The following is a 17,978-nucleotide window of genomic DNA, read 5'->3' on the forward strand; positions in this document are numbered from 1 at the left end:
CCTGGAGTTGGGACCAATTGGCCTGCAGTTGGGACCAATTGGCCTGCAGTTGGGACCAGCTGGCCAGCAGTTGGGACCAATTGGCCTGGAGTTGGGACCAACTGGCCGGCAGTTGGGGCCAACTGACCGGCAGTTGGGGCCAACTGACCTGCAGTTGGGGCCAACTAGCCTGCAGTTGGGGCCAACTGGCCCCAACTAAAATCCGCATAACTGCATTTTGGTTTAAGTTAAAAACGTGGTTTGTCCTGACTATTACCTCAATCCTGTTATTGATCACCTGTGTTTAAAGACACTTTTTCAGATCTTGCAATAGAGCATCAAAAAGCAGGCAGAAATTATGCACACTGGACATGCAACAATTCACATCTGAAAGGAAAAACTGTAAACCAAGATTTATTTCAAAATTTACACAGCAGACTTTATCATTAGTGAAAGTTTGATTTTATAGCATATATGCAAAAAGAGCATATATTCACTGCAAGACAGCATACAGTAACAGGCAGTAAAAAATCATCTCGACTCTAGACAGCAACATTGCCTTGAAAGTCTAGATGCGGACACTTCGTCAATGACATGAAAAAAGTGCGCACCTTATTAAACAATTGTCCCCGTTGCATTTCATTTTTATCAGAAATGATGAGGATAGGCCCAGCATCAATCTTCACGTCAGAAATCTTGAGTACCCCACACACTTCATGATCGGCTCGGTGTGGAGTCGAGGTATCGTTTATGAGGCCGCATTATGCTGTTTCGATAACGCGACTAGGAGATCAGAACAGATTGCAAAACAGACATCAAAACATGCATCAAAACAATCAAAATAAACCATGCACGGAGCACACTTCAACGCGCGGCCATTCGGATTCGGATATGTGGCTTTCCCTTTGTATCGGGCGGTCCTTACAGAGAAAAACCTGCTAAAGTGTCCTAGCCTATTGTGGAGTCTTCCTCGTCTTCATGGAGATTTCTCTCCACAATGTCAAACGACGTTTGGTTGTTTTCACCGCCAATGCTGATGTTGATGTTGATGCGGCTGTGGATTTCGCCGATGTCTCCCCAAAAAGTACAATTTCTAAGCATATTCTAACAATTATCTTTATACGGTTGCTGCAAAACCTCACGACAAATACGAAAAGTACTTATATTTTTTTTTGCGCATTTGGTGCGACATCTCGCATTTTGTCTGGCATCGTTCAACCGCGTTGAAACTTGAACATAACCAGCGGTAGCCATCGCCATCGCTGTCACTGGCCGCACTGGCTGTCGTCGGGTCCGACTGAAATGAGAAAATGAACCTAGGGACACCAACCCCCGTAATGTCCCTAGCGCGTCAAAAGTAGAGCTTTTTGTTCGCCAGTTTATTAAACCTAGGGAACGTAGCGCTTGACAGTCCCTAGGCACAAAAAGTGGTCGTTCGCAGGTATTCGCCTCGGTATTTGTGCATTTAGCAATGGCTCAACAAGGCGTTCTGGTCGGCAACAGCCAACTGAAGCGATTGTGCAGGACTCGCCTGCGTTTTAGGCCGTCGGCTGAGACGTGCACATTTAGCCTCGGCGGCTACGACGCCGTGCGAAGCGCTGTGCGGCGACTTAATTTTAAGCATAGTGATTTTGCCGTGGTGTACGTCGGAGGTAATGACCTCACGGGCCCTAATGCCACTCCGCAAGCGATTTGCGATAACATCAAGGTAGGTGCGTGGTTGCTCAACGCTTTCAATTTCGGTTCATTTCTGTACGGAATTCTCATATATTTCACGTCACAGGCCCTTGTCCTGCACCTGCTGCGCGTCGTGTTCGTGGCGAAGGTCTTGCCGCGGTGTTTTGCCACGACGGACTCCCGATCGAGGCAAGCCGTCGCGTGCTTCACCGCAAGCTGACGGCTGCACTTGAGCGGATGCGGTGTGTAGGCACCTTGAACCCAGACGTGAGTACCGATTCATGCTTGCCTTAACTGTTGTGCGCCTTTCAGCTAGAGGAAGGCAAGTGCAGTCAGCAAGCCTGCCGAGCGCTGGAGCGGTGTGCCGAGGAACAAAAAAGTGAAATATTGGCTCAGCGCAGTTGACAGGACAAATAGTATGCCAACGTGTCTTCTGTCTGGCGCCAGCATAATATAGCTACTTTCATTTTCGCCCCGCCGCGGTGGCTCAGTGGTTGCGGCGCTCGGCTGCTGACCCGAAAGACGCTGGTTCGATCCCCGCCACGGCGGCCGAATTTCGATGGAGGCGAAATTCTAGATCTACTGTGCGATGTCAGTGCACGTTAAAGAACCTCAGGTGGTCGAAATTTCCGGAGCCCTACACTGCGGCGTCCCTCATAGCCTGAGCTGCTTTGGGACGTTAAACCCCAATAAACCAAACCAACCAAAATGACCTTCCTTGCTCCATTATGCCTACCAAGACGATAATAGAAGGCGCCGACCGAAAGAAAGAATGGCATGACGTTTCGGCTCCCCCACGGGAGCCTTGTTCACAATGAGGCATAACATAGCTGGGTCGGTTATTTATACACGGCGCATGAGTGAACCCAGGCACCTGGCGTAGATTGGGGACAAGTTTGCATCATTCCGATTAAGCGTATGCGCTGTCGTGTAAATAATCAGCGATTCCACATAGAGCCGTGATTTCTTGTCCCTTTATTTTGTGATCAGCAAGCCCATTTTGATCTTGCGCGTCGGTTTCTGACGTCACCCTGGTGTTCATGCATCCTTCGCTCAAAGTCACCCGACTCGCCGATGTACACATACGCGCAGTAAGCACATGGGATCGAATACACAACACCTGGGAACTTTTCCTTCTTCAGCTTGTCTTTGATTTGCACAAGACGACTCCTCAGTTTTCGAGCTGTGTCACGGATCCCCCCAGGACACTCGGGCCGAAAGAATGGACTAGGCGACTGATGTACCCACACACACGCACATTTAATACACCTATGCGACACAAACAATAGCACATGAAACTAACAAAACTAGCACAAAACACAAAGACTATCAATACACATGGCCCGGGAACAACCAGTCTACTAGCGTTCGGTGTTCGTACTCACGGTTCAGTGCTGAAGAAGCATTATAGGTCCGGTCAGTGGCATTTCGGTAGCCGGCGTCGAGGCGGCGTTCGAAGTGCTTGGGCTGGCGTCACTGGCAGCGTTATTGGTGGTGTCGTTCGAGCTCCCCTGGCCATAGCAGGTGATTAAGTCAGCTGCCGGAATGGGCTCAGGAACGGCAGGAAGTCTACCGTGCGACGCCGTAGAACTCGAGAAGCAGTAGCCGGCGTTGCTGTCTTCCAATCGGGTTCATGACCCACCTCGCGCTTTTATGTTGTTGTTGTCCTCTAAATAATGGCACGTACCCACTACGGGGGATTGGCCAAGACACAGGCGGCGACTGATAGGTGCTCAGAATGTTAAACAAGAAAATGATGGATTAAAAACAATAATTATAATGATAATTGAATTTAGGAAATATATGAAAGAAATTCAGATGTGTAATTGAAATAAGCTAAACAAATACTTTGAGATAGGTGACAGAAATTGAGAACGGGGCTAAAAGTTCCATGTTTCAGAAAGCTTTCGGAGCAGAGAAATATTGATCATGAGAAAGAGCAGAGCTTAAGGCGGCAGCCGTTTAGTGTCTGTAAGGAAGTTTTGCATGGCGGAGATCACATTCCAATTACTGTGCCCAAGGGAGGAAGCCCCAAGAGACAGAACAACCCCAGCTGACAGCGTTAGACCTAGCTGTCGTAACGGATGTTCTAGCAGGCGGCTCCGTAAAGAGGAGAAACGGCGGCAGGTCAGCAAGAAATGATCTATCGTTTCATGTTCTCCGCAGAACGGGCACAACGGGGAGACCGCCAGACCAGATCTGTAAAGGTAGAAGTTTAAGTGAGCCACGCGACAACATAGACGCGTGAAGGAAACCTCAAGCTTGCGTGATCGCCATCCTTTACTGCTCCATGGGTAAAGGAGATGCCGGAATTCGGGAGAGGAGGTCAGAGCTGATGCTGCGAATTCATTCAAGAGCAGATACCTGCGAAATCTGGCCGCAGTAATATATGCGCTGGGTGGAAGCACAGATACGACTGGGCCTTGAAGAGATGCCTTCGCCAGGGTATCGGCAACCTCATTCAAATGGATTCCTGTGTGCCCAGGCACCCAGACCAACCGTAACGAACACACGTGGGGAGGAATCAAGCATTTGAATAAGTGTAGAGCCTGAGATGTTGTAGGCGCGTTGAGAGAGGAACACAACGATAATGAATCTGTCATAATTATGACAGAAGACAAAGAGCTGTTTAATTTGCGAAAGGCCAAGACTACTGCTAGAAATTCGGCCAAATAAATGGGGGTGTAATCGGGAAGGCGGAGAGAGAATGACCAGTCAAGGGAGATGGACAAAATGCCAACACCGGCCTTTTCTTCACACTGTGAGGCGTCTGTTGCTATGAGCACATGAGATTTAAAACGCAGCAAGTAATCCTGTAACAAACCGCTCAGTAAATGAAAAGGCATTAACTTTGCATGTTTAGGAAAGATGTCATCGAAGACAATCTGGATAGATGAAGAATTGGCGCATAGGAGAAGGATGTCCGAAATGCGGACGTTTAAGGTGTCAAGGAGGGATTGCACACAACAAATCTGAGGGGTGCGGAAACGAGACCAGGTTTCGTTGAAAAATGGCCGAGGCTGACGAAGGAAGATCAAATTGGCGGCATGAAGCGATGAATCACACATTTTTAGAAACGTTTTCACCTTTAAGAGCCGAAATCTTGAAGGCAATGATGGAATACGCGCTTCCAGGTACAAAACGGAATTCGTCACAAATTTTGGAAGGCCCAAACAGAGGCGCAACGCCTCCCGCTCCAAGAGAATCAAGGGGCGAAGTTTATACGCTGGCGCACCAGAGAATAAAGCACAGCCGAACACTAAGACAGGACGGACGTACATTCTATAAATCATAAGAAGCGAGTGTCCTCTCATGCCAGAACGAACATTGCTCAGCCTGCGCAGCATACCGACTGCTCGGACTCCTTTCGCAGTGATGTGCTCTATATGGGCCCGCCAGGAAAGAGAAGGATCATAAATTACTCCGAGGTATTTGATACTTTGCACTTGAGGAATTACATGGTTCTGATAAACAATAGAGATATTAACTGGACGAGAGAGTGGAAAAACCAATAAAGCACATTTATTGACATTAAGGGACAGATTAATGACCCCTAACCATTGGTCCAGGACATTCAAGTAGGACTGTAAGGACTGGTACAAAGAGGAAATGTCGTTCTCTGAAGCAAAAAAGGCGATGTCATCAGCATACACATAGATGGACACCTTGGTACTGCACGGAATACTGCTGAGTAAGATGTTGAAAAGTACAGGGGAGAGGACCGCCCCTTGGGGCACTCCTCTCGCTTGTCGAAACCTGCTTGATGAAATACCATTCTGGAAGCAGTAAAATTCCCTGTCAGCAAGAAATTCAGCAACCCAAGCCACAAAGTATCTCGGAAGTCCTACTGCCTGTAGTCTTTGCAAAAGCGTCCTGTGCTGAACGCTGTCATAAGCCTTAGAAACATCTAAAGTAACAAGCGCTGCGTATTGGTTTCGGCGACGAGCTAACTGTATGCGGCTCTCCAGATCAGTATGGGCACACCATATAGAGCATCCTGGCCTGAAACCTATCTGGCAAGGGTTCGACAACCCAGTCTCTGAAATAACAGACATTATTCTACCATGCAACACCCTCTCAATTAACTTTACGAGATTCGAAGTTAAAGAAATTGGCCTTATATTGTCTAACACATAACCATGTCCCAGCTTTTTAAGCAAAGGGATGATCTTTGCTAGACTCCATTCAGTTGGAATCCATGGCCCCTTAAGAGAGTAATTTATAAGTGCCAGTAAGTCGGTGGGAGATTCCTCGAACAAAATTTTAATCGTAGAAGAAGTGACACCATCAGGGCCAGGGGCCACGGGTGGAAGGCAGGATACAGTGTTCGAGAGCTCAGTGAGGGTGACGTCCTCGAAATCGTCCAATGTGGCAAGAAATCTCGGAGGAGAAGGAAGAAGAGCTGTAAACCGACGCTCAAGGCCTCTGCCTATCTCTTCTAGAGACTGAACTAGGGAGACAGCGCTCATGGTGGTCGAGATTACTTTTCTGGATTTTAGGTAATTGAATAAAGCACGCCTATTACCTGATTTCGAAAGGAATTCGTAGTGTTCAGTATCGTACAACTCCTTTGCACGAGATACGGTGCGCTTAAACGTAGCAGCAATGAACTTGTAATCGATCCAGTTTTTGGGACACTGATTGTGGAGAAGCTTCTTCCAAGTAGCCTTTTGGCGCTTTTATAGCCTTGGCGTTGCTACACGCCATCCTTGTCATCGTCGTCATTGTCTTCTCTTCTCCACCAATCATCTCTTCCCACCTCACCAAATGCTTCTTCATCTTCGTTATTCTTGGATTAATAAAAGTAATGCTTATCGTCATCCTCGTCTTCTCCAAACTTCTTTAGTTCATACTTCTATTTCCAATTTCTTATTACATGTGACAAGCTGGCACATGCGCGGTCTTTACATCGTAGGACCGTAATATCTGCGCCAAAGGTTCGCTGACGTCAGGAACATAGGGAATCACGGCTCGTTTCTGGGTAGCGGGATCAGCTTGGAGCCTGGGACGTCCCTTTTGATGCTGTACAGAGTCCATGACGTGTACAGGATAGCCACAGGTGGACAAGTCACGCCGTACACGCACATCTTCAGCATTCGGTCTTAATTCCCTAAGTTCCTGGCATCAGCGAACCTTTGGCGCGCATATTGCGGTCCTATGATGTAAAGACCGCACATGTGCCAGCTCGAAAATTGAGGAGTCAGCTTGTGTAAACCAAAGACAAGCTGAAGAAGGAAAAGTTCCCCATGTGTTGTGTATTCGATCCCATGTGCGGACTGCTCATCTGTGTACATCGGCGAGTTGGGTGACTTGAGCGAAGAATACGTGATGACCAGAGTGATGTCAGAGACCGGTGTGCAGATCAAAATGTGCTTGCCGAGCACTCGGTGTCCGCCGCACACAACATAAACTGGGCAGAAGCACGTGTGATCACAAAAGTAAGGGACGAGAAGTGACGGCTTTATCTGGAATCGCTGATTATTCACACGACAGCGCATACGCTTAATCGGAATGACGGAAACTTGCCCCCAATCTACACTCCCGTGGGGGAGCCAAAACGTCATGCCATCCTTTCTTTTGGTCGGTGCCTTCTGTTTTCTTCATGTACCGTCCCGACCAGACGGGTTTCTGTCAGACACTAGACAATGCCTACCAAGCTTTCACTTCACTATTTCAACGAGCTATAGCTCAGATGAGGCGAGCATTGGCAGCTTCTTCGCTGAAACCTTGCTAAAATACTTCCTTTTGCAAATCAGCACATGCTTCTATGATTGGCTGCTCTTGCGAGTTGCTTTTGGGCGATGAATGAGCGAAATTTTTGGCAAACCGAGAATTTGAGTGATGCGATGAGTTCCAGTAGTTTTATGGTACCAATTTTAATGTGCGTTGGCACGGCTGCTTTTACCACTGAAAAATTGTGAAATGTATGTTATGGTTTGGATTATCTGAAGAAATTTGTCAAAAAAATACTAAACATTTTTAGCAGCTATGTGTGTGGGCGATATGTGCCCACATATCACACATATCACCCACATACATTGCTGTTTTTAAAAGCAGTTTGTTTACAGCTTGCACAAAACACAATGCGGAGTTTATTGCAAGACAAGCAAACATCGAAACTGATACCTGGAGTGGGGCATGACATTATCGCAAGAGCCTAGGGAGTGTATATGCATAGCATATGATTGAGCATGCAGCGTCCAGTTGCCTGTGAGTCTCTGGTACGTTAACAGTGGCAGATCTGTCTTCCAAAAGGCCAGGTAGGCAAGTTGTAACGTGTAGATATGCAGGCATTCATGCGCAAACATGCCACTGTTTGTTATGTACTGCACATTCTCCAGTGTCTGGTCAGCTACCTTGGACATCTCTTGGCAGCTCAGATTGTAGCTAAGTGTCGTGGCACGGCAGTGGCCACAGTGACAACTAGGGTAAATGCTTTTGTACCGACTGTTGCGGAAATAAACGACCACAGTAGAATGCTTCTCTCAGCTAAACCGGTGCACGTAGGACACGGCATTGTAGCTCCTGTGAACCTTTGTTCACAGACTCATTCTGAAAAAAAAAAAAGAAAATTATAGTAGCTGAGAAGACTGCAGTAGGAGAAGATACAGGTATCAATATATGCCAGTATCTTGCCAAAAAGCACTCCTAGCACAGGGGGACATCCGGGTCTCTATTCTTATCCTTGTGTGCTTGGTTACCTGCCTTGAATATAATTAAGGCATTTTAATTTGGTTTTCAGTGAGCACTGCATTTGTGTGGATGCATTCTTTCTGCCTTCTTTATGCATTGTTTACTGGTGAGATCTGCCAGAAAGCTGAAGTACTTGTTGCAGCTGTATGCTATCGGGATTTATTGCTCAATTTACCTTATTTATCAGCATATCGCATTTTGTTTTCAGCATCGCTTCCTGGATGCAATAAAGACACCCAAGAGGCACCTTTTCGCCACCGATGGCTGTCACCTGTCGGCTGGTGAAGGTATCCAGGAGCTGGCAGAGGTCTTCGCCAGGGGCCTCGCAAGATTCTGTGGAGTGGGCATCCTGGCACCGTTCTCAGGTGTGCCTGCCAGGTGTATCATCCGCCAGTGCCATCACTGCGGGTCCAAGGGCCACCAGCTTGGGGACGAGTACTGCAGGCCATAGGACCTGCACTACAGCCTGCAGTACTTACAGCAATGGACAGTGCAATCATTGTAAGGTTTTGGTGAGTAACTTGGTGGCAGTGAGACCTGTTCCTTATGTGTTTCTGAGCTGTATCTGCTCCATTGAGTCTGCAGCATCACGTGGGGCTCTTTATTGTTCACTGACATTGCCCAGCACAGAGGCATTTTTGCATTTAGACTTTTGCATTTAGACTTGCATTTAGCAGGATGGCACCAAGACTAAAGGAGCTGCCATCGGCTGATACTTTCATCTTGATCACAGAGTTCAATGCGAAGCACGGCCTAGCCTGCATCCGAAGCCTCCTTCGCTCTTTATGTGCTTATGAAAGTTGCTACGTATGTGCTTATGAAAGCGAAAACTTTCGTGAACTTCATTCACTGGATGGATGTACTAGGCTGTGAGGTGTTGCTTGACTTATGCGTACGACACACATTCCACCTCCGAGTGCGCAAGTGAATTGAGAACATGGCGCACTTGAGCTCCCACACACTACAGCAGCGTACGAACCTTGACTTCATCCATTGCCAAAGACTCTGCCATAGCGACAGAAAAATCTTCAAATTGTTCGACCCATGATGACCAGGAAGCCAGCTCATACAAGTTGAACGCTGGTGGTGGCGCTGGGCCTACCAAACTGGCGAACTGAGGTTGTGTCTCAGAAGCATGAGAGTTCACAACGAAGATGGTCTTGAGTTAGCGTGCCTCGAAGGAACTTGATCCTGGATTCCAAGCAATTATAACACCATGAGGAGGTGACCTAGCCAAGCCTAGCCGTGATCCAGGCTAGCAGACGGAGCCACAGCAACCGAGACACTCTCAATGCCAGAAGTTAAGAGCCTTTATTTCAGCCAGCGTTCGTTTTTGTGGGACTGAGCAGCGCCCTGTAGGAACGCCTCACACAACATTAACTTAGGGCTGTAAAAGAGCTGGTCTGAAAGCTTGCAGTCAATCAAACCAATGATGAAGCATTCTTGAAACAAGCATATCTTCAGTAGTAGGTGGTGCGTAGTCTCAGTGTTTAACCATGGTATGGAGAGCAGTGCTAAAAACAAACGGTCTCGTCCGGTTGCTCCATCCGGCGGTAGGAACAGGCATATTCATATAGCTTGAGTGCATGTACGAAGTGGTCGGTGAATGCCTTCTCGAAATCTGATATGGCCCTAATGTAAGGACTGTTCATGCGTGTGGCCCCATGTAGTGGAGCATGGGCCACATGGACCATGGAAGCATGGTCTTAGGGCATACTGTTCAATTCTGTCTTTCAACTGTAAGGCTCCAAGGGAAGCAACATCTGCTCACTCTGGTGACCATTACATTTTACTGGGGCATAGCATTCAGATATACTGTCTCCAAAATGGACAAACTGCAGTGCTCCTTTCGTTGGTTGTTTAAAAAAAAAGTGAAATGTTGGGTATGTTAAGATGTTCATGACTTGTGTAAGGTTAGTAAAACTTGAATGGTTACACATTCTTTAAAAGGTTATTTATGGTAGCGAACTGAAGTGTGTGCCTGGTGCTACCAATGTGAAATGGTTTAGAACTTGTGTGTATAAAAATGGGTCCTGTCACTTAGTGTGAATTATCTTCATATTGCTGTTCTGTCATGTGTGTGCACATTTTTATGCTATGATTTGTTCCCAGTCACATTGTTGTGTGATGTGTTGAAATTGACAGCTCTGTGTTCACTTGTTTTCAAAAGGTGCAAAATTTTGGGGGTGTTTCATGAATAAATCAAGCAAATGTTCCAATTGGAAGCCTTTGTCAGCTTAGTCAAACCTTAGATGGCTTGACATACTTTCAAATAGTTTTAGTTGGAGGTAAACTGAAATGTGTGCCTTGTGAGGACAGTGTGCAAATTTTAGAAATTGAGTTTATGGAAGTGTAATTTCTTAAGTGGCATGAATGGTCAACTTTATTTTGGTGCTTGTTCATGTAGATGCATATTTTTATACAATGCTTTGTATTTGCAGTGACTTTGTTGCATGACAAGACTTGAAAATTTCAACATTTTTTAGTTTTTCCTGTTCGGCTACAGATGTCTTTTGTTTTCTAAAATGAATTGGTAATTCACTGTACCTGCTCATAATTTTGTCCAGTTCCTCAAAGGTCCCGGCCGCGGCGGCTATAATTTCTTTGGACGAGAAATTCTAGAGGCCCGTGTACTGTGCGATGTTAGTGCACGTTAAAGAACCCCAGGTGGTCGAAATTTCCGGAACCATTCACTACGGCGTCTCTCATAGCCTTAGTCGCTTTGGGACGTTAAACCCCATAAACCAAAACCAACCAACCAAGCTCCTCAAAGGAACAACGGTGGTGCAATGTGCGATTGTATTTTTTGCGATGTATTGTAATTATCACGTATTCAGCATATGTCAGGTGTGATTGCTCAGAAAGATCTGTGGAGTGACTATGATAAATTGAGATCATAATAAGGGGCATGGTTATGGTGGCATATGCAGGTGTAAAGCACACAAGTTGACGCATCATTGGTTTGGTTTCATAATGAGGGATGAAGGATATGTTGGAAACAGGATGTTGTAGGTGAACATAAAAAAAAAAATGAGAAGCATGGGTATGTCCAAACATATGCAGATAAGTGGTGGAGGCACACCTTTCGGAGAAGTTGTCAGTGGAGGCATTTGAGGACAACTTAAACTATAGTCTGATGCAACTTAAGTCTGCAGTAAAGCTCCGCCCACATTCAGCCTCCGCCCACAGAATTCCTCCACGATGAAAAAGTAGTCCACTGGATAAATGTTCCTTGTTTTCTAAACAAGAAGCTCATCACAACAAAAAATTGACTCAAATTTTGATACATGGATTGGTTGACGTAGTCAAACATGAAAAAGCTGATTTCGTTTACTGTTGCAATTAGCCACCGGAGTAATACAGGACGCCGCGGACTGCGGCCCAGTGTTGGGAACTGCTGTTTTTTTTTTTAACTTATATCTTACTATATGAGGTTTTAGCTGCAAGTCTGACATGGAGTCCCGGCTGTTCCTTTGACCTCCTTGAAGTCAGTATTACAGCGTGCAGTGCCTGTGTGTAACTCTTCATTTTACCCTGATAATATGAGGGGCGTACACAGCCTGCAAAAGTATGGCTGTAAACTAAAGCTATCTCTTTCATTTTCTTCAAACGTTCTGTGTTGTGTTAGTGTTATGTGCCGCCATCACATGGCTTGTGTTTTCAACAATTTGCTGCCTTACCACCAGAATTGACGTGCGAGGACTCCCATTTTTGCTGTTTGTGTCGTTTGGCGTTGGTCAGTTACACCTAATAAACTAAGTGACACTTTGCAGGCTACGCCTCGTCCCTCCTTGCCGGCCTCGTCGCGTCTCATTTTACGCAGCGACATAGCGTGTCACGTCGGAACCAGCAGTGATTTTCTGTAAATGAGCTTTATGAACGGCACCAGCTGCATAAATCTGCTTTTTGTTTTTCGGCAGTCTTATTACCAAAATGACGTGGAGGTAGCAGGACCACAGTATTGCAGAATTCGAGGTGCGCAAAAGCACTAGCTGATAATTTAGACCTGTAAAATTGGCATCAACCTGACGGGCCAACGCTGCATCGCTCAGGAAGAATATGGGGAAAAAAAATTTTTTTTTCTATATCGCCTCGCAAGGATCACTTTCATTCATAGGTAAAGGTAGTAAAGGCAACAACCAGCGTATCTCAGTGGAAAAATGCAAAAAAAAAAACCTTGCAGTGCGCCTTCAGAGTTGTGCTGTTCAATAAAATAAGGCGGTTTCGGAATCACTGTAAAGAAAAAATGTACTTCCGCGTTGCGAATTTACGAGCCTGTATCCATCGAGGGTCAAGACTGGCCACAAGCCTAGCACAAATCCGGTAAACGAATTCAAATATGGCGGAGCAGTAGCGGCGCCGAGTTTTATTTGCATTAACTGCTCTGGTTAAGAGCAAAAGCTGTCGTGGACTTTGCGAGTATTGAGCGAGTGTGTCTACTGTTACCCAGCTGGTGGCTCAGGATTAGAGCACCGGGAGGATGGAATGCGAGCGATTGTGATGACGGTGGTGGCGGCTGTCAACGTGAGTGATGTAGAACGTAAAAAATCCTTGGGTGGCATGCTGACAACTTTGCGATGCGTTTGCACTGCTTATTCTTAGTAACTGCTTATGTTATTCAAACTTGAATTCCTTACGTGTTATCATTCTTCATTCAAGCACCAGTGCGGCCGCCGTAGCTGGCGCGAGTGCTGAAAGCAGACTGCGGAACGCATGAGAAGAGTTAGCATGTCGAAGTGTGCTCTGCATTTTGGTCGCGCCTATGCAGCGGGTTCACCGAAGGAATCATTCTACGATGCCTGTTTAGCGTTGAAGCACTGCACATATCTGGTCTGACCGCTACCCAATATGCTAAACTTATGCAGTTTATGGATTGCAGCAAAAAAAAAAAAAAGAGGCACCTCTCTCGTTCTTTGCAATCGTGTGGCCGTTTTTGCTTTGCCTGCATGAATTGAGTAGTTTTTGGCGCTTGATATTTTGCGTCTTTTACTGCCCGTCGTGGTAGCCCAGATTTGCATGGAAGCATTCCAATATTGCACTGCTGTTGTCAATGTATTGAGGTACTTGCCTCTTGCAGTATGGTGCCCGGGTTGCATCCCAGAACTTGAGAGACGAGGCTTGAAGGTGAAGAGAGCACGTTGAGCAAACCGTTCTTGTAGGATGCCACGGTTTGTAGCCATGTACCGCACAACACTGCTTGACAATAGATCATGTCTGCACTATCAACCGGCTGGTAGAGAGATGCAGTGAAACCAACCCCTTTATATAGCAGTCATATATTTTGAGAAAGCTAACTGTTAACCAGCAGTCATCAAGACGTTGCGGAACCAAGGTGCAGAAGAGGCATATGCGAAAGTACTGCAAGATATTTACACTGGCTGTGCAACTAAATAGGCCCCATAGAGAAAGCAATAAAAGTTGAATAAAGGATGATGGTGTACAGTAAGACAATTTCTCCATTGTTCACTTGCATGCAAGAATTATTGTCGGAACACTCAGGGAAAACAATTAATGGACAATATCATAGTATTCTGCGATTTGCTGACAACATTGCCTTGCTAAGGTTACAAAGTCTCTCCTGACGGACAAGCTTGTGCATCGTCCAAGTGACCAAAGGTAAGCATCACGTGCACCAAAACAGCATTTCAGCTTGCCACTGGCAGGGTAAAGTACTGTACCACCTCGGACCATTTTTGCTTGCAATGCATCCAGACCACTTTTTTGGAATGTGCTTCAGTTTCTGTGTAGTAGCGGCTTATTTGCAATTCAACTGCTCTATAAGTTGTTTAAAAGGGTTATAGTACTGCGGTGGTGGACCAAAACTTTCAGAATTCAACTACCCTGCTGATGTGTGAATCAACATACTGACATGGTTACGAATATCTTGCAGCTAACTCAAGGTATGAACCTTCCAATTGCATCACAAAGTTTTGTTCTGCAGTTCATCGAACTGCCATACACAACTGAATCATAGGAAATATATTTGCTTAGCAACATCTCAAAATCAAGTTTGGTGGCTTCATTGCTCTTTCACAACTTAACATATAGCTCTGTATTTCACCCTTGTGGCAAAATACAAAAAGATGCACAAGGCCACTTAGCATAGCAGTTGTAAAACAGTTTATTGTCTTGTATAGGTGTATTTGCAGAATCCTCCCGGTGCATGCTTGGCAAGTAGGCGGGATCCTGCTGAAATCAACACCTGTTGGTCCGCGGGTGCAAGCACCATTCTTATCACACTAGCCTCAACTGCACCTATGCCAGTCATGGGGAATTAACTGCAGGCATAATGAATCAGTTTTTTCAAGGTTTTTCCTGCTAACAGCGTCTTGCAAGTGACTACAAAATGCAGAGGAGCAGGGCCCGACTGCGATAGGCGCTTCCCTATCCGCCACCTGGGATCCGCGCTCTCTAGCAGGCAGGTTCTGCCGAGAGAAAAATGTGTGCTGGTTTGGCTTAATCAGTCTTTGTTCTGCATATGATGTTGGTTCCCAAGCTGACCATTGGACAAAGGATACATGTCTGGGCACGTCCAACTATCTGCAGCCGGGTGGACAGCAAGCCCCCCAGAAGTGTGCCGGACTCCTGCTATAAAAAAAGCACATAACTTTCGAGAATAACTGAACAGCAATGATCATACCTCGCCACACAGGAAGCTACGGAGACACCTCATTTGTGTTCAGTAAGGCGTCTAAAATACTTGTGTGCCTTTGATTTCAGCAGGTACTACAAGTGCTGCATCTGGTTGTGCCAGGCACAGCACTTATTCAGGTACATGGTACAGCAAGACCTCGAGACGACTGTTCGAGCAGCACACATGAATACCTACGGTTCAGAGCACACCACTGCAACAGAAAGCCTAGTAAGACATGATGTTGGGCTAGTCGGTTCATGGTTAGAGCGAAACAGAAAGCCTAGAGCCACACTGCACTATTACTTCATGCCTGGTTCTGCCAACAGAAAAAATACTGCAATGGTAGCTAACACCGAAGCCACCTACCTGAAGACCTGGAGATGACTAGTTTAGCAACACACACACTACCAGCATCCAGAGCAGACCACCACTATGCATGACACTATGCAGAACATTTAACAAGGGCAGCCTGCAGGAGAAGCAATGGACTACATTTCCTGCACCATGTGTGATAACTGCACCAAACACTAAAATTTATGGTTGCTATCGGTATGAATGACAGGAACCTCCGCATCATTCAGAATGATGCGAAAGCCCTGCAATGCGAAAGCCCTGAGGCTAAAATAAATGAAATGTTATTCAAGTAGTCCTGCTGCAAAACCGCAGGTGCTGGAAAGCGCGTAGACGCAGCAGATGCAGAGGTGCGGTGCTTTCTGGGTCAATAATCTGGCTGCTTCTCCAGGTTTTTCGTACTAGCAGTGTGTTTCAGTAGTGATGGCTGCTTGCCTAACATTTGCTTTGCAGCTTGGGTAGCATTATGAACATTCTTTTTGACTACTTGTACCAGTGATGTGTAGAAATATTACGCGACGTCATTACAGAGTCCTGACAATGAGGGGGTGGCCGTTTGATGCCCGGCGTAGCCGGTAAGCAAACGTAGTGAATGAGACAGAGGCGTGCTACGAGGTAACAACAACAAAACAACATTTATAGTTCAACTGAAGAATGCGGCTGCTTTCACAGAAGCGTAATATACATTCTACAAAACAATGTCAGAAAAAAAATAGCATTAAATACACTCAAGTTATACATTGAATATGTCTACACAGGTCAGAACACAAGTGAGAGTCCAATTAGCTACAGTCGATAAAAGTTCAGAAGGGGAACAAACACACAGTCAATCGGGGAGCGCGGCTGCAGTCCATCCTCAAGCACGCAGTCAGTGCGGCCCCCCGAAGGTGACGTCCTTCCAGGGCAGCTTGCGGTTTCGCGGATGCGGTGCGGCGGCTCGGAGTCCCGGGTGTTCGCGGCGGCAGTGTCTCCACTGACGAGCGGACTGAAGTTCGTGCCCATACGGCCCCCTTTTTAAAGTCCTCGGCCACTAGCGGGTGAGGCACTCACGGCGCCACACAGTCGGTGTCGAGAAAGCAAACACCAAAAAGCGCAAGAAGAACACGTAGGCACCTACACTTTTGACACTGCATGGCCGCCATCTTGGAGGAAAAAATTAACGGACGACTAAAAAGAAGCCCTAGGCTTCGACTCTGGATTCGGGGACCTTGGAACCACAAAGAATTAAAACAACCAAAAAAGGGAGTCGCATACGCCCGCAACTTCTTTCCTGCTAATGGTCAGCTCAAGACTTCGGCAGTATGGGGGCCGGCCTTGAGCCGCCTCTGCTTTCGCAATGCGAGGGGGTTGTCTAAAAAATTGGCAGAGGCTTAGCTTGGTTAAGCCTGGTAGGTTGCGAAAGCTCGTTGTTTCTTCCTGGCTTCACACTGGCGAGCTGCCTTCTCCTTCTGTGTGGCAGTAGACGGCATGGCAAACTATCTTTGTACGCAGTGAGAAAGATCCACCGTGACTACCCGCCATGCTCCGCCGACGGATCGAGCTGGGGGCCCTTTTTTTCGCAACTGGTATGACGTCACCTCGACTGTAACGCCACTGGTGAGAGGAGCGCGAGGCTCACCGCCGTGACTACCGCCGCCCTGCACCGACTGATCGAGCTGGGGGCCCTTTTTTTCGCAACTGGTATGACGTCATTCCGCGAAAGGTCAACTGTAACTACCGCAGTGCCACGCTGAAGGCTCAAAACCTACCGTATTATTGCTTTCGTAATCTGTACCTTGTATCACTCCTATCTTGGTCCTGACCGGACTGATAGTATCTCTAATAAATAAATAAATAATAACTGAAACAGCGTGCATGTATTTTTGACTTCCCGAGACGCATACAAAGAAACGCGTACGCATCAGTTTTTTACAAACAAAAGTAATTTACAGACTGCCACCACTTCAGTGACGTCATGGATCAGCCGAGTCGTCCTTTACGTTCATGAGGTCCTGCAGAAGAGCTGCAGTCAGAGTGCGAAAGCCTTCCATTTCCAAACTTTGTGACTGAGGGTTAGAACCAGCCTGAATGCTAGCAAGAAGCGCCTCAGGCTCACCCAATGGAAATGACCTACTCTGCGCAGAAGTGGAGGGAAGAGCTTCATTTTTATGAGGTGGGCTCTGAAACCCAGAATTTTGTTCTAGTTCCCACTGCACAACAGCATGAATATGCTTGCACAAATTCAAGCTGTTCCTGAAGTCAGCGCATGTACAATGGAACCTGTGGATTCAAATTCGGCATTCATGACAGCTCTTCCTGCAACCTGTGCATGCTGTGCTCCCCTTGACAACTATGTACTGATGTTGCCGCAAAGATTCAGACTCCATAAGCCAGCCACCATGAGGTGCTTTGCTAACACCGGACTTCAATATTATGGAACCTGCACAGTGCTTCTTGAAGTTATCAGCTGTGCGGTGGTCTGCCCTGGGCCTCACCTCAGAAGCAAGCTGCTTCAGGAGCCGGTCATTAGTGAACCTCTGCAAAGTAATCAACAGCTTGTCTAACCTCTGGCACTGCTTCCTCTCCAAGTAGACCGTCTTGAGCTCATTATGTAAGCTCCCCAAATGGTTATTAGGAGTGAGACCGCTGCCTTCTCTATAGCAGA

The 17,978-nt window shown here is 46.6% G+C and overlaps 1 protein-coding gene and 1 pseudogene across 1 annotated transcript in view; both read left to right on the plus strand.

Annotated features, from left to right (window-relative positions):
* Positions 1-17,978, plus strand: part of LOC149351043 (eukaryotic elongation factor 2 kinase-like) — a 57,912-nt gene that overhangs the window by 4,695 nt on the left and 35,239 nt on the right. The window lies entirely within an intron of this gene.
* Positions 1,269-12,121, plus strand: LOC149351044 (uncharacterized; annotated as a pseudogene).

This window comes from Amblyomma mixtum, chromosome 3 (genome assembly GCF_055824585.1).
Source record: "Amblyomma mixtum isolate Tamu chromosome 3, ASM5582458v1, whole genome shotgun sequence".
In the NCBI taxonomy this organism is placed as follows: Eukaryota; Metazoa; Arthropoda; class Arachnida; order Ixodida; family Ixodidae; genus Amblyomma; species Amblyomma mixtum.